Here is a 20,902-nt window from a genome sequence, read left to right as displayed (position 1 = left end):
ATTATGACTTTTTGAAAGATAGGAGCTGCAGATATGCAGTTATGGTTCTCTTGCTGAGAAGCCAAGCTAGGTGGAGGCTGAGTCATAAACTTGAGCTCAACAAGGAAATTGACCATCACCTGGACCTTGAAGAACTTTGGCTGTGTCTGCCCTCTGTCCAACACCAGGGTTCACACCGCCTCTGGCCAGCATGCTTTCATTTACCACCCACATCAACCAGATCGACATGTATTCCCGCACCTCTTTCTAAACTGCAAACCTCAACTCACAACTCCTAATTCACAAGTCAATGCCTCCTATAAGTCTGAGAGTCACAAATGCTAAAATGCAACACACCATCGACCTCCCTTTCAGCATCACATACCACCCTCTGCTTCAGCTCTATGAGCAGACCCAGGCACAGCGTCTCCCTAAGAGCAGTGGGCACTGTCTCTCGAGTGTTTCCATCAGTCACCAGAACACACCCAAATCCGTTCCGACCCTTACCTGGTGTGTTTACCCTCACCACCAGCCATCCTGTTGTCCAAACCAGATCTTGTTAGCCTCTTTGTATATACTCTCTCATCCTCCTGGCACAGAAGTTTATGTCCAGTATAACCAACAGAGAATGCCTAACTAACCGGGTGCTTTTTTTTTGTCGGTTTTTTTTTTCCCCCTTAAGCTTTTCTCTACCTCTCTACTGAAGAAACCTGTTCCAAAAAAAAAAAAAAAAGTCCTTCCTGAGCCACTTCCTGAGGAGATCTAGTCCACGATTAAAAGCCAAGGCATTGGTGGTTCAGTGGTAGAATTCTCGCCTCCCACGCGGGAGACCCGGGTTCGATTCCCGGCCAATGCATGTGCCTTTTGGCCGGCTCTCCACTTTTTCTCTGTCTTTGGGCTAGACAAATTGTTTCCTATCTAGAATTTTACCAAGATCTGAGAACTGGGATCTACCTCACGAGGAAGGTCAGAAGCTCCACTCTCCATCTTCTTGTATCTGCGAAGGAACTGCTCGGACAAAGCATCCTTCTTCCTGGACCCCTAACACTTCTCCCGCTACAGCTACTGTCTTTCCCTGATCTTCATTTCTAGAAGATAGGATAAAAGTAACAATGGTTTTAGTTTCAGGTTTTCCAAAACCAGGGATTCAGCAAACACACTTGGAGCTTCAAAGACATGCTCTCTTCACAGTATGTGAGGGCTGCAAAATATGTGATGTTGAGAGCACTTTCTAAGAGTTACAATGAGTGGTACCTGTTGCTCTTTTCCTCCCTTATACCGCCTTAGGTATTGGTGGAAACCTAAGTTGTGGGTGAGCCGACAAGAAATCCCACATACATTAGCTCAGGAATCGAACCCAAATCTCCAGTGCAGGAGGCAAGAATCCTACCACTGAGCCACCAAAGCCTTGGTGTAAATACCTCAGGGAAAAGTAGGGAAAGACATCACTCTGTACTTCAGTCTCATCAGAGGACCAACATGTTAACATTTCACCTATCAATACTTTTCTGGAATTTAGTCTGTTCCTTATACAACCAAAACACCAAAGCCTACGTACGCCCCATATGCATCTCAGAGTCTCAAATGCTAAAACTCAGCACAACACAGAGTCCAGTTTAGGCGATCAGATGCTTCCATTTAATCAAACATTGGTTGCAAACAGTATTAATTCATCTTTAAATGGTTATGCATATCACCTATCCATCGAAATGCTTTGAACGCCTTAGAAAGCTGACACATATTATTGTTGTAATGCTTACAAGACTGCCTCGCTATTTTATACCAAAAAATGGTGTATTTCTTCATTATCTCTATTTAGATTCTGGCCCTTTCCGTCCTCTGATTACAGTCTGATTCTGCCTCTGTTTCTTATTTCATACCTGGATTAGAATTTCACTTGCCTAACCTAGCAAGTTGAATAATTTTCTCAGACCCTCTAAGGTAAGAATCTGAGGCTGAGGGTCATAAACAAGGGATCTGGATGGATTTCCGATGTATCTTCTGCAGGGGTCTGTGGTATGGTCATAAAAGAGTCTTTCTCAGAGTTGTGGTGTGAGCTGATAACGCCGATATTTTTATATTTTCACTTGAATGTTCCCACTTTACGCTGTTGCATGATTGTAGCCCTTCTTGGCAAGCCTTTGCTCCGAGTGCCTGTCAGTCTGTGAACTCTGTCTTCCAAACACAGCGGTGTAAGCCTCTTTCGGAATCTCTTTTGTTTGCCCGCAGAGGGTGTCGCAGTCGCTTTGGAGATTCTTTCCGGAGAGCCGTCCGGACGTCAAACGAGCGGGGCATTGGTGGTTCAGTGGTAGAATTCTCGCCTCCCACGCGGGAGACCCGGGTTCGATTCCCGGCCAATGCATCGTGCTCATGCTACTTTTTCATCCCAGACTTTTCACTGCTTGGTTTTGCCTGCTCCACGCGCCAAGTCCAGTTATGTCGTGGTTCTACCCACAAGGAGTAAGAAAAGGGACTATAATCCGAAGGCAGCCCTGAGCAGAAGATAACTTAAGGAGTCGTGGGAACTGGGAGTGTACGGAGCCCCAGGGCTGTGACGGAGCAGCATTTGGCGTGCCTCCCAGTCACCACCTCGCTGGCCAGTTTCTACCTTTCTACCTGCAAGTGTCCTCTGATAAATAAAAGAACAGTCTCTATGCTACAGAATTGCCAAGGATGTATGTGTAAGAATATTCTTCTGCACATCATTATTCATAAGGAAATAGCAGAACCCATTCATTACTCAACATGTAAGGTTTAAATGTACATCAGTATATTCCGACAATGAAAATGCAATTGTTACAAACGAGACAATCCTGATAATTCAGATAGTGTTACTGATTCAAAAAAAAAAAAAAAGAGGGGTCACCATTGTTGAGCATTCGTTACACTCTTGCATACATTTCCTTACTTGAAGCTCAGAACTACCGGAAAAAAGCAATCTGTGGCGGAGGTGAGAGGTCCCGAGGCACTCGAAGACCACCAAGAACAGAAAACGAAGACGGGAGGAGGGGGTAGGAGACGGGGGAAGGTGTAGGAGGAGGGAGCAGGGGAGGAGGCGGACTCAGCCGGGTGAGATTTCTACAGCCCCTGGATAGCCCTGGTGAAGAGAGGGCGCTCTGGCTCCAGAAGCCTCTCTGCGACCACAGGCTTCAGTGCTGCTGCTCTCCTGGAAGATACCCTCCTTTCCTCTGGTCTCAGTCAAGACAGTGGAGAGCTCATCGTCCTAGATGATTTCTTGTCTGCCCGAAGCCCTCGGAGGGAAGGACGCGCCGACGGAAGCGTTGCCCCGAAGGGGTCCATTGCGCAGTATCCCGGCTTGTGCAGGATGCTTTCCCGGGTGCCTCTTCTGGATCCCGGAGGACATCCCTGCTCTTTCTTGAGGAGCAGTGGGAGAGGCCCCAGCTTGGCCGGCTCCCTGGGCCGCGGGAGACCCAGGGTCCTGAGCTAGGCCCCTCGATGGGCAGAGTCCAGAGAACCCGCAAGGGAACGGGTTGCCACCTGGGTCCGCACGTTCTCTCTCCTCCCGTTGCAGGAAAAGAGAGATCCCACTCCCTCCGCAGGCACCGGAGAGGCGGCTAGGTGATATCTGGGGGGTGGGCGGCCGACGGGCAAGGGGCGCGTGGAGGGAGCGCTGACTCTCCGCAGGAACACGGCTGGGGTGGAAGAGGAGAAGGGAGACGGACTAGCCGGGTGGGAAGTTGGCCAGGCCGGGCCAGGGATACGGCGCGCCGGCCCCGGGAGCCTCCTGGCGGAGGCAGGCCTCGGACCTCCGCATTCCCGGAAGGGGTGCCTCCGTCTGACCTGGCTCCAAAGGGACTGTGCAGCGCGAGGCTTCCGAGCGAGGCTCTCACTCTTTCCCGGCACCCGGGCCGCGCGGCCTTTCCCCGGCAGATGCCCGCCTGGCCAGCCTGCAGGGACCGCCCGGACCAGTGCGGAGCCCGGCAGGTGGAGGCTGGGCGCGCGCACCCACACGCGCGTGGCCGGCTGCAGGCTGCAGGAGAAGGCACGTCTGGCACTTGTGGACAGACAGGAGGCGTGCCTCAAGACGCAGGACACATCCAGACGAAATAGGAAAGCCGGCAGATGGGGATGCAGACCCTATTTCCAAGCAGTGGCGCGCTGGCTGGGGGTGCACCTCCCGCTCTGGATCTGGGGAGCGGAGCACAGCGAGGCACCACGGAAGAGATGTCGCCTGTCATGAACCACGGGATACCGGCGGAGAGCACGAACACGGTTCGCAGTAGCGGAGAACCCGGCATCTGCAGGTCCCGAGCGCAGTAGACGAGCCTCATCCTGGGAAAAACTACCTTCGTAACCACAGTCTCTCCGGTGCCCGGTTAAGTGTGAGCCCACAGCCCGCGGGCACAGTGCAGCCTCCCATCCCTCCACCGACACTCACGGTCAACACCCTGCCCTCCCCGCGGCCCTCGCTGTCCTTCCAGACCGCGCTCCGCAAAGCTGTTCCAGGAACGGCGCCGACTGCCCACTCCGCCAGACCCCTCGACCCGGCAGCGTCTCATCTACCTACTACACTGGTCAGAGAATCGGCGACTGTAGTTTTCCTCGACACGGTGATCAGGGGATGAAACGCTGCACAAAAGGTTTCCCTGACCGGGAATCGAACCCGGGCCGCGGCGGTGAAAGCGCCGAATCCTAGCCACTAGACCACCAGGGATTTACAGTCCGGGTACTCTTCTTCTTGCCTCTGACGAGAATCACCGTTTCCCTTTCTCCCCCGGGGAGGTCTTGCGCCTTCTCTAAAGTCTTGAGCCTTCGCCGTCACTGCCAGAAATCCTCTCCTAAGGCCATCCCTTGCCTTCTTCCCCCAGAAAAGGCACCTGCAGGTGAGGCACCCAGCACCCTCGAGTCCCGCCTGGTCCCCAAGTCGGGAGCAAGTTGCCTCATTCCGGCCGCACCTCAGAACTGGACTGGTGACCCGCCTTAGCGAGGTGCCCGGGAGTGAATAGAGCAGAAGGTCGCTGGGGACCGGGGAGCTGGAGCGGAGGCCAGGGGCCCGGAGGAGGCGGGACGCGTTGTGCCCGGGGTGAGAAGGGACCGCTCACGGACACCCCGCATCTCTACCGTCCAGAAGGACTCGGGCGGATGCAGCAACCAAGAGGGCTTGAATGGAAAGTTCTCGGGAGTCTGGCTCCAAGACTGCGAACTGGATTCTGGATCCAAAGTCGAGCAATCCCCGAATGGGCTTTCTCGGTTAACCCACACCTCAGTGTTCCCCAGTTCGGCGTGGAGAAAAACTTCTGTCTCCTGAGCCATCCCTGAGTTGCCAAAAGTCTGGCTCAAGGATGAGTGAGTAGAGGCATGAGAACATGCAGAGACAAAGAGCAGCAGTCGGGTAGGAGGCCTGCTACCAATTTTCACGATGAATGAGTCATATAGCACCATCACAGGACCTGTAGTTTCTCCCTTTAGGACATCGATGGATAACAATGTTTGACGCGTATTCCGAGGTTGTTTTCACAGAACCCAGATGGAAACTGCTGACCACAAGCACGTGGACCCGTTAGCGGTTAGAGGGTCAGAACGATGATGTTGATTCCAGAAACTTCACCTTGTTACCTCACCATCAACCAGTCAGAAGACTGTAGGGAGCTGATCAGACACCCTGGGACCCTCTCCTCCACACTGTCTTTATTTACACTTGCCTGAAAGCCATCCTATGATTTGGGGTCTTTTGAGCATCAGCTGCCAGTTCTCCTGCAGTAAAAGGGGTACTTTCCTTTGCCACCACGTGGTGTCAGTTGCTTGGCTCTTCCGTGCAATGGGCTGGAGGACCCGAGTGCCATTTGAAAACAGATCTTCCCGGCTATAGGGTTCCCCGATGGCTCAGTGGGTAAAGAATTTGCCTGCGATGTAGAAGACACAGGAGCCATGGTTTTGGTTCCTGGGTCAGGGAGTCTGCCTGGAGAAAGAGGTGGCAACCCACTCCAGTGTTCTTGCTGGGAAAAATCCCAGAGGATGAGTTCCCCCTACAACCTGCTGCACCTACAGTTTTCGCACCTCAGTCCATGCCAACTCCATCCTTCTCTATACACAGGTCAAAAATCTTGGAGTTCTCTCTGCCGCCACAGTTTTCCTCAGATCTCACATCCAGTTACTCAGGAATTGGTGTTTTCTCGACTCTCAGGTGTATGGATATTGATCTACACCAGGGTTTCTCAACTTCTCCAGTGTTGATATTTTGGACGGGATCATTCTCCACGGGATGGGACTCTGCCTGAGGACCGAAGCATGGTTAATGACCCCCCCTCCTCACCCTTCCTCCAACTAAATGCCAGGGAGAAACTCTCCATCCCCCTTCCCCCAGTCTTAAAAAGTAAAAGATGTTTCCACACAGGGCCTAGTGTCATAGAGCGGGCAGGGAGTGAGGGTGGGAGCCCAAGCGCTCATGATAGAGAACTTTAGTGATGTGCCCAGTCTCTCCTGTTCCTGGCCTCTGAAGTTGGGCAGATGACTCTCCTGGTCAGGGTGCAGCGGTGGTTTCAACTCGGCCCCCTGCTCATCTAGACATTAGGATGGAAGATTTTCATCTCAAGATCGCGTGGTTTTTCCTGCCATGAAGCCTTTTCTTTGTCTCCATCCTTGAAATCAACCTCTTTTGAGCCTGCCCATTAGGGGCTGCCAGGAATAAGTCTGGGTCTTCTCAGTGAGGCTCCTCTCACCCCTTCCAGAATTTCACCTGTCTCTGAGTACAGCCTGTAGAGAAATTTTACCGGCTACATTATTTGGGCTTCCCTGAGGAGGAAGTGCATGTGAAGAATAGGGTTTGAGTGGGGTGTCCAATACATGAGGCCACACCTCCAGCCACACTGGCAAACAGCCTTCTCCTCTCCCAGGCGGCCCCACCCACTGGGAGTTCCATACTGGGTCAGCCTGAGCTCCTGAAACACCCAAGCCAGGAGGGACACCTAGGGGAAACCAGATGTCCACTTCAGTCCTGTCCCCAAGGAACCCCAAAAGGGTCCTGACTGAGAAAAAAGGCAGTGAATCCTCTCTTATTAGGTAGGCGGAAGAGAGATCAAAGAGAAAATGAAGAAAATCTTATGAAGTTTCAGCATCTAGAGTTACCAATGAAGGTGGATTATCCCCCTGGCTGGTGAAGGGGAATGGAGTCCCCTTGTCCAGTCTACCCAAATAGACAAAGCAGACAAGGATGGCCTGGCTACCAGTGAGTAGGGAAACCCCAGTCTTCCCATCTGCTAGTACTCGAGCTGCCCTAGGCATGATTTCCATACCTTTCCAGGATGCAGTTAACTGAATTCTTTTTATTTTCCCAACTGCTCTTATTTGACCGAAAGGATTGAGCAGGTGTGGAGCACTACAGCAAGGAAAGCAAGTATTATTGAGAGTGTCTCATTTCTCTCCCACCCACCCCTTTAAAATTCATTGCACTTTCCCAAGTAGGGTCCCCAGGTTGGGCCCATTTTACTTTTAATGCACAGCTGGTAGAATCTAAGAAGAGTCTATGAGGTTCATGGACGACTATTTGAAGTATGGTACTCATTTTTATTGAAATGTGCATTCCAAAAAGAAATGAACGAATCAATCTCACCCGAGCCTTATCTAGAAAAATAAAAGGGAAAGAAGAATTACATATAAATGTATGCAAAATGTCATAAGATGGCCTTAAGCATCTCTATTTCCACTAAAGTCCTTCTTTCCTGGATATGATCAACAGTGGCTTCTCTTTCCCCCAAATCTGACATCCAGGGCCAGACCCTAAGATCGGTTTCCAGGCTCCAGCCTATTATCCCTTCTCTCTATCTCCTGTTCTCCCTCATCTTCTTTTATGCGCACAAAACAAAACAAGAGCTCTCGCCTAACTTTCAGTTTTCAACATCACACCCAATGATCAACTTTGCAAATTAGGTACCCTCCATTGGAATCTCTTTCCCTAGAAAGAAGAGGAAATGTTAAATAGCACAAAGTTTTGTACTTTCCACAGTTAGAAATTACCGAAGAAAACTTTCTTTTGATCAAAGGTCTGAAAAGTGAGCTAACTTCCTGCTGTCTGCTCACCCCTCCTTCACCACCAGCACCCCTCAACTTGCATCTGGAAATGCAAACTGCTTTGGCACTTGCACATCTTTCTTGCAAGTTCTCCAGCCCTGTGGGCATCTGGGCATTTGTCTCCCCAGAGGCCACAGTAGAGGAGATTTGCCACAAAGGGGCAGCCCGTACCTGTGAGGAAGGGCTGGTGTCCCACGGCAAAAGGAGAGGCGGAAGCAATGCCTGGGTGACGGTTGCATGAATCATTACATGTGCAAAATGTATCATTCGGTGTGGGAATGAACAGAACAGGAAAACTTGCTCTACCTGACTATAAGAGTTACTATGACCTCCTATAGATCAGCAATGTGCAAGTGGTATCAGGGTACACAAATAGAAAACCGACTGATTTGAGAGATTTGAAACCCATAGCTCAATAATGTGAATGAGTTTTCAGGAATAGCAGTTCAATAGGGAGAGGAAATAGGTTTGATATTGGGGATGGGGCAGCTTTATTTCTATCTCACAGACAAGAATCAGTCTGAGTTACATTGTAAACCAAGACATAAAAGTTAATGGTAGAAGGCATTTTGAGGATACTTTGTGATTTGGTCATAGGCGAAGATTTACTAAGCAGGACACAAATAATGTATTAAAATAAAACCAAGACAAATGATAAATTAGACTTCAACAATGTTAACCATATCTTGTCGGTCAAAGATGCTACTAAAGTGGAAAGTGAAAGTGAAAGTGAAGTCGCTCAGTCCTGTCCGACTCTTAGCAACCCCATGGACTGCAGCCTACCAGGCCGCTCTGTCCATGGGATTTTCCAGGCGAGAGTACTGGAGTGGGGTGCCAAAAAGCAAGCTACAAAGAGGGAGAAAATATTAACAAAAGATAGCTTACAATCCTGCCTCCCCGTGATTATAATATATAATGACCTCCTCCCATCCAATAATATTCTTTACCAGCTGAGCCACAAGGGAAGCCCAAGAATACTGGACTGGATACTATCCCTTCCCAGGGGATCTTCCAAATCTAGGAATTGAACCAGGGTCTCCTACATCACAGGCAGATTCTTAGTATCAGGAAAGTCCTATCTTCAAGGAACATACAACCAACTTTTCCCAGATGGGTGAAAGATAATGAACAGGTACGTCAGAAAAGATGATGTGCAGTCCTATTTTTAAGGAACATACAACCAACTTTTTTCAGATGGATGAAAGATATGAACAGGTACATCAGAAAAGATGATGTGCACATGACCAACAAAGCATACAAGGAGCAGTCAGTGTTTTTAGCTGTTAGAGAAATGGATATCAAAACCACACTGAGATACCACTAATCTTAGTAGCATGGCTAAAATTATAAGGAGGGCAAACACAAACAGTCTTGCAAAAATGTGGAATAACTACAACTCTCATTCATAGTGTTGGGGGTAATATAAAATGGTACAACTGCTTTGGGGAAAGCTTTGGTAGTTTTCATAAGGATACTCTTTGGTACCATCAATTCTTCACCTAGTTTGTTTGTTTGTTTTTTTCCCTAAGGGAAATGAGAACCTATGTCCACAACATCTCTTGTGGAGAGAATGCTCAAAGCAGCTTCATTCACAATAGTCAATACTGGAAACAGCTCAAATGCTGTCTATAGAGTGAATGGTAACACAGACCGTGCTGTGTTACTGCCATGGCATATATCTTAACAATGAAAGAGAAATGACATCTGCTTTACACAACAATGGATAAAGTCAGAGATATTATACAGATAAAGAAGTGTAGAAAAGCATATTTCCACTATGGTTGCATTTCCATGACATTTTAGAAGAGGCAAACATACAAATGAAAGGAGCCTGGACAGTGATGATCAACAAACAAATCAGAGGCCAATGACAATGATTTTAATGATTCCTCATTGCTGATTGAATTGTCACTAAATTCAGGCAAAGGGGACAACGATAGTATGATGAGGAGTTTCCTTGTTGGCCCAGTCTGATAGATGAAACTGTTGAGGCACTGTCAAAGTCCAAATACAGTAGAAGTAAAAACACGGGGTCACCGAAACAACAATTAGTAATGGTTGACGGTGCCCGAAAAGATGGTTCAGGAAAAGGGAGTGTTCCAACAAATTATGGAAGGAGGCTCAAAGGTGTACTGTTATAAAGCAGCTTTACAGTGAGGAGGCAATGACTGTTTATTCTTCACTGTGATTGGTTATATCAGAGTTTTCCTTGTGATGGGGATATGGTGAAAAGTGGTTACCTCCTATCATTTTTTGTGAACAGTTTTGTTTTGTTTATGGTTTACAGAGGCATAAACAAGAATGGCCCAAGGTAAGTTTCACTCATTTTGCAAAATAAGGGAGCTTTTACATGCACAACTAAACAGTTTCCTTTACTAGGGGAATCTTCAAGTCTGATCTCCATTTGTGATTGACCCAAACTCCCCGCTTTGGGTCCTGCTCTCAGTATAAGGTTCCTGTCTGTCGCCAGCAAAGCTGTGGTCAGGCGGAAGAATCACATGTTCGCTGTTTCCACTAGTTGGTTGTCAGAGCAGAGGGTGCTGTCGTCACCGTTCTTCATCACTTACAAGCGGTGATTGTTAAGTTCCTCCAGTAGTCCCGGCCTGATGGATACCGTTTGTCTAGTGAGTGGCTGCCCACAGGCATTTAAGATCCTTGAGAGTGTAAAACGAAGGGCACTAGAGAGGTTAGTACGAGGACTAGGAAGGGAACAATGGCCAAGGACTGAAAAAGTCCTCGGAGCAGAGATTCCCAGGAGCCCAGAAGAAACCGGCAAAACAAGTCTAGGGAGGAGGAGTCGCCTATCTGATACAAGTTTTATCGGGTCTTTGTCCTGCCCATCTTGAGTAACAAAGAAACTGGGCTTTCCACCATTTACAGCACAGGCGGCTCCTTGCTGGGCTTCCCTCTGTCACAGCAGCACAGAAGGAGAAACCACCGCCTTCAGTTTCCTTCAGCTCAGACCAGGGATGAGAACGTTGAGACGAGTACTCTGTGGGGTTACAATTGTGCACGTTTCCAGCCGAAGTAAAAAGAGAGTAGCTGTCAGGAGTGACGGATGAGAGTGCCGTGACTCGGATTCGAACCGAGGTTGCTGCGGCCACAACGCAGAGTACTAACCACTATACGATCACGGCGCGCCACGGCTCCTGCCGCCGTCGCAGCCCTTGCTCTTACAAGGCGGACGTAAATTCCTTCCAGTCACTGCGCTGTTGCTGGACGACAACAGGTATTCATAGACTTTCTTTCATCTGCGCTCTGTTATCCAGTCCCCTCCTCTCAATTTTGATACATGGTGACTAAATCAAAACAGAAACCAAATCTTGCCTCCCCAAACAGGCACGTGCCTCTGCACAGACCTCCTGGGAAGTCTCTTTATCCTGGTCCCCACCTCGCCGGCTTCTTTCCCGGCTCGTCGCGTTTGTCCCTTCGGACCGACCCCCGGCACCCCTGGTTCCCGCTCCCGCCCCACCGACCGCGGACCAGCGGAGGGAGGGCAGCGCCAGCGAAGCAATCGGAGAGCCGTCACAGGGCCCACCGGGGGTTCAGCTTCCCTCAGGCCACCTCGGCTCAGGCCCGGGGCGTCTCGGGGGCGCTGCATCTGCGGCGGGTGTGGAGCCAGGCGCTGGCTTCGGAATCGCCCGACTCCCGGCTTCCCCACGAGAATCAGCGCGCTGCGTCGAAGTCAGTTCTCCGGCTGTCCGAGGGTTTGAGCCGGTGTCGTTGTGCACGGAAAGGCGTGTGGCTCCGCCTGGCGTGGAAGGGCTACGTTTCTTCTCTATGGGGTTGAGAGAAATGTGCCACTCGTCAGTCTCTGTGGCGCAATCGGTTAGCGCGTTCGGCTGTTAACCGAAAGGTTGGTGGTTCGAGCCCACCCAGGGACGCCTTCTGCTTACACCTTTCTAGGAAGTGAAAGCTTTTTTTTGGTTCTTTCTTTTCTGCCCATCCTCTACTGTAAAGGCGGGAAAGGGCCCCTTCACTCCTTCCCTCTTGGCTTTTCTTTCCTGTCCACCTCACAGGGACATAAGGCGGGATCAGAAGGCCATCACCGAGCTGGATAGAAGAACTCATCTGGAAAATAGGTCCCCTGGAAATTCCTGAGATGTCATAGTTCCTTTCTGAGTTGCTTTTAACGAGGGAGTTACTACTGTCTTTTTTTTTTTTTTTTTTTTTTTTTGCGCGTACTGTTAACACTATTTATTTAACACTTTCCATCTGCTTTCATGGTTACAAATAATGCTGTACATTATTGTACATACATCGTTGGCCCCTTGTACAAGGTCTTCTGTAGCGACAAGTCCTGGAAGGGCAATTGCTCTATCACACGGTGTTTACAATGCATAGTGTGATCAATGCCAAGAAATAGAGGTAAACAATAGAATTGGAAAGACCAGAGATCTCTTCAAGAAAATTAGAGATACCAAGGGAACATTTCATGCAAAGATGCGCACAATAAAGGAGAGAAATGGTATGGACCTAACAGAAGCAGAAGATATTAAGAAGAGGTGGCAAGAATACACAGAAGAACTGTACAAAAAAGATCTTCATGACCCAGATAACTCCTTTTCCTATTTGGAACCAGTCTGTTCTTCCATGTCCAGTTTTAACTGTTACTCAAGAGGTAGGTCAGGTGGTCTGGTATTCCCATCTCTTGAAGAATTTTCCACAGTTTAGTGTGACCCACACAGTCAAAGGCTTTGGCATAGTCAATAAAGCAGAAATAGATGTTTTTCTGGAACTCTCTTGCTTTTTCCATGATCCAGTGGAGGCTGGCAATTTGATCTCTGGTTCCTCTGCCTTTTCTAAAACCAGCTTGAACATCTGGAAGTTCACGGTTCACGTATTGCTGAAGCTTTGCTTGGAGAATTTTGAGCATTACTTTACTAGCATGTGAGATGAGTGCAATTGTGCAGTAGTTTGAGCATTCTTTGGCATTGCCTTTCTTTGGGATTGGAATGAAAACTGACCTTTTCCAGTCCTGTGGCCACTGCTGAGTTTTCCACATTTGCTGGCATATTGAGTGCAGCACTTTCACAGCATCATCTTTCAGGATTTGAAATAGCCCCACTGGAATTCCATCACCTCCACTAGCTTTGTTCACAGTGATGCTTTCTAAGGCCCACTTGACTTCACATTCCAGGATGTCTGGCTCTAGGTCAGTGATCACACCATCGTGATTATCGGGGTCATGAAGATCTTTTTTGTACAGTTCTTCTGTGTATTCCTGCCACCTCTTCTTAATATCTACTGCTTCTATTAGGTCCATACCATTTCTGTCCTTTATTGAGCCCATCTTTGCATGAAATGTTCCCTTCATATCTCTCATTTTCTTGAAGAGATCTCTAGTCTTTCCCATTCTGTTGTTTTCCTCTATTTCTTTGCATTGGTCACTGAGGAAGGCTTTCTTATCTCTTCTTACTATTCTTTGGAACTCTTCATTCAGATGCTTATATCTTTCCTTTTCTCCTTTGGTTTTCACTTCTCTTCTTTTCATAGCTATTTGTAAGGCCTCCTCAGACAGCCATTTTGCTTTTTTGCATTTCTTTTCCATGGGGATGGTCTTGATCCCTGTCTCCTGTACAATGTCATGAACCTTCAACCATAGTTCATCAGGCACACTATCTATCAGATCTAGGCCCTTAAATCTATTTCTCACTTCCAATGTATAATCATAAGGGATATGATTTAGGTCATACCTGAATGGTCTAGTGGTTTTCCCTACTTTCTTCCATTTAAGTCTGAATTTGGCAATAAGGAGTTCATGGTCTGAGCCACAGTCAGCTCCTGGTCTTGTTTTTGTTGACTGTATAGAGCTTCTCCATCTTTGGCTGCAAAGAATGTAATCAATCTGATTTCAGTGTTGACCATCTGGTGATGTCCATGTGTAGAATCTTCTCTTGTGTTGTTGGAAGAGGGTGTTTGCTATGACCAGTGCATTTTCTTGGCAAAACTCTATTAGCTTTTGCCCTGCTTCATTCCGTATTCCAAGTCCAAATTTGCCTGTTACTCCAGGTGTTTCTTGACTTCCTACTTTTGTATCTTAACAAGTCCAACTCTTAATGCTTTCTCTCTCACTGAATTTTTGCAATGAGACATCAGAGCCTGAGTTTCATTAGGTGCTGAAGTCAGGCATCCTGGGTTTTGGTCGGGCTCAAGTCCCGGGTGAGGGCTGAAGGACAGGAGGAAAAAGCAGTGGGGAAAATGTGCCAAGGAATCCCCTTCACAGCCTGCTGGAAAATGTGCTAAATATCTGACCTGTGCTCACCGTTTTCACTGGCCTGATTCTTGGCACAGAGAAGAGTAAGGACAGAAGAACTCCCACGGGTTTGGGTAACAGCTACTGGGGCTCAGCAGAATTGTAAACAAACCCAATGGCCCTGCTCCCACTGTGCCCATATCTTGAGGCATGAAAAAGGGGCAGCTCTGTGGGAGCACAATCAGTCTCAACCACCTGCCAGAGCCTAACGGCAGGTGCTGTGAGAGAAACAAGGGAGGGATAGCAAAGAATGGGAAAATGGATATGACTTCATTTCTATGGAAGGTAAGCAAGAACTAGGATTTTTTAAAAATTAAAGACCTGAGAAACGCAGCAGATCTCCTTACTTCCTGGAGCAGATATACCATGTGTTCTATGTGCCTTCAAATGACATATTGGCCGTGTTCACCACATCCCCTACATTACCCATACCTCCTCTCAACCCGTGCAACTTTGACCACTCAGCAGTCTATGAAAACATGCCTCAGCACTATAGTAACACAGTGTGCTTTTCCTGTCTTAAGTAGATATTCTCTGGGCAAAGATTATATGTTAATGAACTCAATTTAATATCAGCCAAAGAACTTAAAGAGAACAATAGACCTTAGAATTGCAACTAAAACTGAATCATAACAGAGAAATGCATGTTAGAATCACATGTTGGGTGATACCTAAAACTGTTTACCCCCCAACTATAACTGACATAATTAGGTCCCTATGATTTTACAGAATTATGAGACCTCTTTATTTAAAAGATACTATATGGAGCCTTTATTTTATTGGAACACACAATTTTAGATTTTATGAGCTTAAATATTTATTGGAACTAAAATTTGCTTCAAGCTCTGGGAGTTGGTGATGGACAGGGAGGCCTGGCATGCTGTAGTCCATAGGGTCACAGAGTCGGACATAACAGATGAAAGGTTGCTGAATCAAGCAAAGACACCAGGATTCTTGGTCTCTGGAGGAGAAGAATTCAATCCAGGGCCAGAGATGAGGCTTGATCGCTCAGAGCTTTTGTGTAATAAAGTTTTATTAAAGTATAAAGGAGATAGAGAAAGCTTCTGACATAGATATCAGAAGGGGGTAGAAAGAGTACCCGCTTGCTAGTGTTAGCAATGGAATTATATACTCTCTAGTGAATCCAAAGAATGTCTGGAGGTTATAAAGATCTCACCATACCTACTCCCATAATTTACATTTTAAGATAACAGGATTAGCTAGAAGGTTTAGTCCATAGACTGCCTTCAGGCAGGATACATTATTGTTATATAATCCTTGTAAAGACCAGACCTACTCCCATAATTTACATTTTAAGATAACAGGATTAGCCAGAAGGTTTAATCCAGAGACTGTCCTCAGGCAGGATACATAATCCTAAAGAATGTACAGGAAAAAAAAGTTTTTCCTTTCTTCCCCCTTGAGAATTCCAGACCCCTCTCTCCATGGGGACTCCTAGACTTCTTATCAACCTGTCTAGGAACTGACTCTCTCACTGAGAGACTGAACTGAACTGAAAATTTGCTAACTGGATCAGTAAAATCAAAAGAGGAAATTTAGGCAGTTCAGTGCCATGACAATTTTGAAGAGAAAGTAAATCCAACATGTGTGCACACTAGAATACTGTGCTACCAATATTTTCCACATCATTAGAAAATCTGGAAGACAATATAAAGTAGTATTTAGATAGAAGCTCTTAAACTGATGTCATGCATATAAGGAGTCATCTTTAGAAGTAAGACGTGACACATTCTATTCTTTTTCAGTCCTAGAATATTGTGAGTGAATGATGAACCTGTTGTGTGAAAAATGATGCATAATTTCATGATGTTATCTTTCCCTGAATATCGTTAACCCTCTTGCCCCAGCAGGCAGCAGAAGACCCATCCCCTCAATTCAGTCTTTGAGCTGATCTGCAACTTGCTTGCATTCAAGGGAAGACTCAGTCCATAACTAGTTTGCTCACACTGCCATGCTATAGATGGCTAGGGTCCCTGAGACTTTGAGGGTTTTCCTGGGCCCTGACTCTGGGTGAATTCTGAACTTCAGTTTTTATCTCCTTAGTACCATGCTGCTGCTGAAAATTCCACTCTTTTTCAGCCACACTGTCCAACTCATAATCTCTTACATGAACATGGCTTAATATGCAGTGTCTTGAAAGGAAATGCTTGGAAGCAAGCATCCAGTTCACTCATCACTGCACTCCAGGATCTTGGCTCCTCAAGTCTGAATACTTGGATAGTCCATGGCTCTTTTTCTCCTTTTTTTTCCCTCTCTCCTTCTCATCTCCCTTCTTTTCCTCCTGCTCATCTCATCTTCCTTCTTCTCCTCCTTCCCCATTCCTTCTTTCTCCCACCTCCTTCCCATCCTCCTCATTTGTTCTCTCCAGATTTGTTAGATTACTTAAAGTGTTACTGTTTTCCCTGACCTTCAGCAATTGCCCTCTCCCCAGCTTCTGGGTGGCTTGTGCCTTGTCGAAAACTGGCAAATGCCCTGAGAGGAAAAAGTAGAGAACCAGTTTCATTCCAATGAGCCTCTCTCTCTCACTGGTGCTAATCCTGTGGGTCCTAGCTGCACTGTATTTCTTCAAAGACCTCAAACAGAATTTCTTTAAACCAGAATTTATTTGGTTGCCTTCAGGGTGAAAGCTACTTTGCTACAAATACTCCATTATAACTGAAAGAGGAAATCATCTACAACTTCCAGATAAATCATATTTCCCTTCTTTGATTTCTGACAAACAAACAGACAAACCCATGGGTCATATGTACATACTTGAATGTTTCTCAAAATGTGAGATCACTCTGACTGTTACTAAAAGTTCTTTCTAGAAGCATGTGCAAAATATTGTCTATCATGAGCTAAATAATTATCAGACCTGTCCAAGGCCCAAGAATATGGTGAAGCTGGATCCAGTCTGCAGCTGCACCTAGATCACCAGCAAACCCAACCAGTTTCTGGATGGTGGTCACTAATATGGGGGAGAGGAGATTAGCCAAACCATTAAACACTCCTAATTTACTCTGGGGAATGTAGAAAGTCAGCAGTGGTACATACAGTTAGAAGTGGAAACAATACCAGCTTTCTTGGAGCTTTACTGGGTCAGATCAGATCAGATCAGATCAGTCGCTCAGTCGTATCCAAGTCTTTGCGACCCCATGAATCGCAGCATGCCAGGCCTCCCTGCCATCACCAACTCCCGGAGTTCACTCAGACTCACGTCCATCGAGTCAGTGATGCCATCCAGCCATCTCATCCTCTGTCATCCCCTTCTCCTCCTGGCCCCAATCCCTCCCAGCATCAGAGTCTTTTCCAATGAGTCAACTCTTCGCATGAAGTGGCCAAAGTACTGGAGTTTCAGCCTCAGCATCAGTCCTGCCAAAGAAATCCCAGGGCTGATCTCCTTCACAATGGACTGGTTGGATCTCCTTGCAGTCCAAGGGACTCTCAAGAGTCTTCTCCAACACCACAGTTCAAAAGCATCAATTCTTCAGCGCTCAGCCTTCTTCACAGTCCAACTCTCATATCCATACATGACCACAGGAAAAACCATAGCCTTGACTAGACGGACCTTTGTTGGGAAAGTAATGTCTCTGCTTTTGAGTATGCTATCTAGGTTGGTCATAACTTTCCTTCCAAGGAGTAAGCATCTTTTAATTTCATGGCTGCAGTCACAATCTGCAGTGATTTTGGAGCCCAGAAAAATAAAGTCTGACACTGTTTCCACTGTTTCCCCATCTATTTCCCATGACGTGGTAGGACCAGATGCCATGATCTTTGTCTTCTGAATGTTGAGCTTTAAGCCAACTTTTTCACTCTCCACTTTCACTTTCATCAAGAGGCTTTGTAGTTCCTCTTCACTTTCTGCCATAAGGGTGGTGTCATCTGCATATCTGAGGTTATTGATATTTCTCCTGGCAATCTTGATTCCAGCTTGTGTTTCTTCCAGTCCAGCGTTTCTCATGATGTACTCTGCATATAAGTTAAATAAACAGGGTGACAATATACAGCCTTGACGAACTCCTTTTCCTATTTGGAACCAGTCTGTTGTTCCATGTCCAGTTCTAACTGTTGCTTCCTGACCTGCATACAGATTTCTCAAGAGGCAGATCAGGTGGTCTGGTATTCCCATCTCTTTCAGAATTTTCCACAGTTTATTGGCATAGTCAATAAAGCAGAAATAGATGTTTTTCTGGAATTCTCTTGCTTTTTCCATGATCCAGCAGATGTTGGCAATTTGATCTCTGGTTCCTCTGCCTTTTCTAAAACCAGCTTGAACATCTGGAAGTTCATGGTTCACATATTGCTGAAGCCTGGCTTGGAGAATTTTGAGCATTACTTTACTAGCATGTGAGATGAGTGCAATTGTGCAGTAGTTTGAGCATTCTTTGGCATTGCCTTTCTTTGGGATTGGAATGAAAACTGACCTTTTCCAGTCCTGTGGCCACTGCTGAGTTTTCCACATTTGCTGGCATATTGAGTGCAGCACTTTCACAGCATCATCTTTCAGGATTTGAAATAGCTCGACTGGAATTCCATCACCTCCACTAGCTTTGTTTATAGTGATGCTTTCTAAGGCCCACTTGCCTTCACATTCCAGGATGTCTGGCTCTAGGTCAGTGATCACACCATCGTGATTATCTGGGTCATGAAGATCTTTTTTGTACAGTTTTTCTGTGTATTCTTGCCATCTCTTCTTAATATCTTCTGCTTCTGTTAGGTCCATACCATTTCTGTCCTTTATCGAGCTCATCTTTGCATGAAATGTTCCTTTGGTATCTCTGATTTTCTTGAAGAGATCTCTAGTCTTTCCCATTCTGTTGTTTTCCTCTATTTCTTTGCGTTGATCGCTGAAGAAGGCTTTCTTATCTCTTCTTGCTATTCTTTGGAACTCTGCATTCAGATGTTTATATCTTTCCTTTTCTCCTTTGCTTTTCACTTGTCTTCTTTTCACAGCTATTTGTAAGGCCTCCTCAGACAGCCATTTTGCTTTTTTGCATTTCTTTTCTATGGGAATGGTCTTGATCCCTGTCTCCTGTACAATGTCATGAACCTCATTCCATAGTTCATCAGGCACTCTATCTATCAAATCTAGGCCCTTAAATCTATTTCTCACTTCCACTGTATAATAGTGTGTAGTTACTTATTAAGTCCACATAACAAACCTAAAAGATAATGTAGACTATTACCACTCCCTTGCTGCAGATGAGAATGCAGAGGCCCAGAAAGGCTGAGCTAATTTTAAGGTCAAGCTAAGCTAATTTTAAGGGTCCCACCAATGCAGGAGATGTAAGAAACATGGGTTGGATTCCTGGGTCAGGAAGATCCCCTGGAGGAGGGCGTGAAAACCCCACTCCAGTATTCTTGCCTGGAGAATTTCCATGGACAGAGGAGCCTGGTGGGCTACAGTCCATAGGGTCACAAAGAGCTGGACAGGACTGAAGCAACTTAGCGTGCACCTCAGTGATGGAGAGAGCCAGCACTCAGACCTAGGCAGTTTGCCTCCAGAGCCCTTCCCCTTGGCCTTCATGCTCAGTGGTCACTGAGAAGACTTCACTAAGGTTTGCATTTCCTCCTTTATGGTCAACCTCAAGATTTCAAAGAGAAGAAGAATATTGAAAGGAAGGCCTACGAATACTCACAACCAATTACTGAAAAGAAGAAGAAAAGGAGAGAGAGAGTAAACAAAACCATTTATCTTTCCCTAGAAACAGATTCCCTGACTCTGGAGATGATTCAATCACACCTCCCAACCAGAAGTGTTTATGGGCCTTGAATCTCCTGGTCTGAAACAAGGACATTCCCAAAGGAGCTCATAGGAAAAAGAGGTAGCAGTGCCTTCTGTGTTCAAAGGGTAGAGGGGACAGGTAAGCATTCCTGCCTATCTTGACTTCAGGGAGAGGGAGTGCTCCCGAAGGGAAAAGAAGTAGGAGGACATCCAACAAAAATCAGACAAAAGCATGTTTTTACAGTTCATTAATGAAGACATCACTTTAATATTTAGCCACATTCATGTATCTTTACCTGACATTTCCCATACTTGGATTCACATTTTTCATTTAGAACTTTTGTTTTGAAAATTAATTATATCTCATTATCTCAACTGAAAGAAAGCCTGGCATACTGAAGTCCATGGGGGTCTCAGAGTCGGACACCACTGAGCGACTGGATAACCACAACCACAACTGAACTGCTACTATCAATTGCCACAGGCAGGATGTAATTATAAAATTAAATAAAAAGAAAGCAGGTGTTATTATGGTTAATAACAGAGTTAATAAGCGCAGCTCATGAGTTTGCACAAACATTCCCAGGAGGCCTGGGCAAGGGCAGCCTTTAGAGGAACCTAGAGCAGCAGTGAGGCTGGAGTGATCACTGTGAGAAAACCTCGGTTGTGCCTGGTTTACCAGTGCCCTGTAGTAGCGCCCTAGAGCACCAAAGGCTCTTCATAGCAGCCAAGCGGCACGCTAAATTCATCCTTGCAACCGAAGCTCAGGGACGGCACACGGATCAGTACAGACTCACAAACTACTGGTACTACAGATGAAGGAAATGGAATAAAATGTCAATAATGTTGAGTAAGAAGACAGAACCTTGGAATTAAAAATCTTATGTGTACTGATTCACTAGATGAATGGC

At 46.5% G+C, this 20,902-nt stretch overlaps 5 non-coding genes across 5 annotated transcripts; 3 read left to right on the top strand and 2 right to left on the bottom strand.

Annotated features, from left to right (window-relative positions):
• Positions 1-764: 764 nt before the first annotated feature.
• TRNAG-CCC lies at positions 765-835 on the top strand. Its single transcript has one exon. It is a non-coding gene; the product is annotated as a tRNA-Gly (tRNA).
• Positions 836-2,270: 1,435 nt separating this feature from the next.
• TRNAG-CCC lies at positions 2,271-2,341 on the top strand. The gene has a single exon. It is a non-coding gene; the product is annotated as a tRNA-Gly (tRNA).
• A 2,241-nt stretch (positions 2,342-4,582) lies between these two features.
• On the bottom strand, positions 4,583-4,654 carry TRNAE-UUC. The gene has a single exon. It is a non-coding gene; the product is annotated as a tRNA-Glu (tRNA).
• A 6,418-nt stretch (positions 4,655-11,072) lies between these two features.
• TRNAH-GUG lies at positions 11,073-11,144 on the bottom strand. Its single transcript has one exon. It is a non-coding gene; the product is annotated as a tRNA-His (tRNA).
• A 673-nt stretch (positions 11,145-11,817) lies between these two features.
• TRNAN-GUU lies at positions 11,818-11,891 on the top strand. The gene has a single exon. It is a non-coding gene; the product is annotated as a tRNA-Asn (tRNA).
• Positions 11,892-20,902: the final 9,011 nt, after the last annotated feature.

Source organism: Bubalus bubalis, chromosome 6 (genome assembly GCF_019923935.1).
Source record: "Bubalus bubalis isolate 160015118507 breed Murrah chromosome 6, NDDB_SH_1, whole genome shotgun sequence".
Taxonomy (NCBI): domain Eukaryota; kingdom Metazoa; phylum Chordata; class Mammalia; order Artiodactyla; family Bovidae; genus Bubalus; species Bubalus bubalis.
Note: the sequence above shows the minus strand (reverse complement) of the source record. Positions and strands in the feature narration are given on the sequence as shown.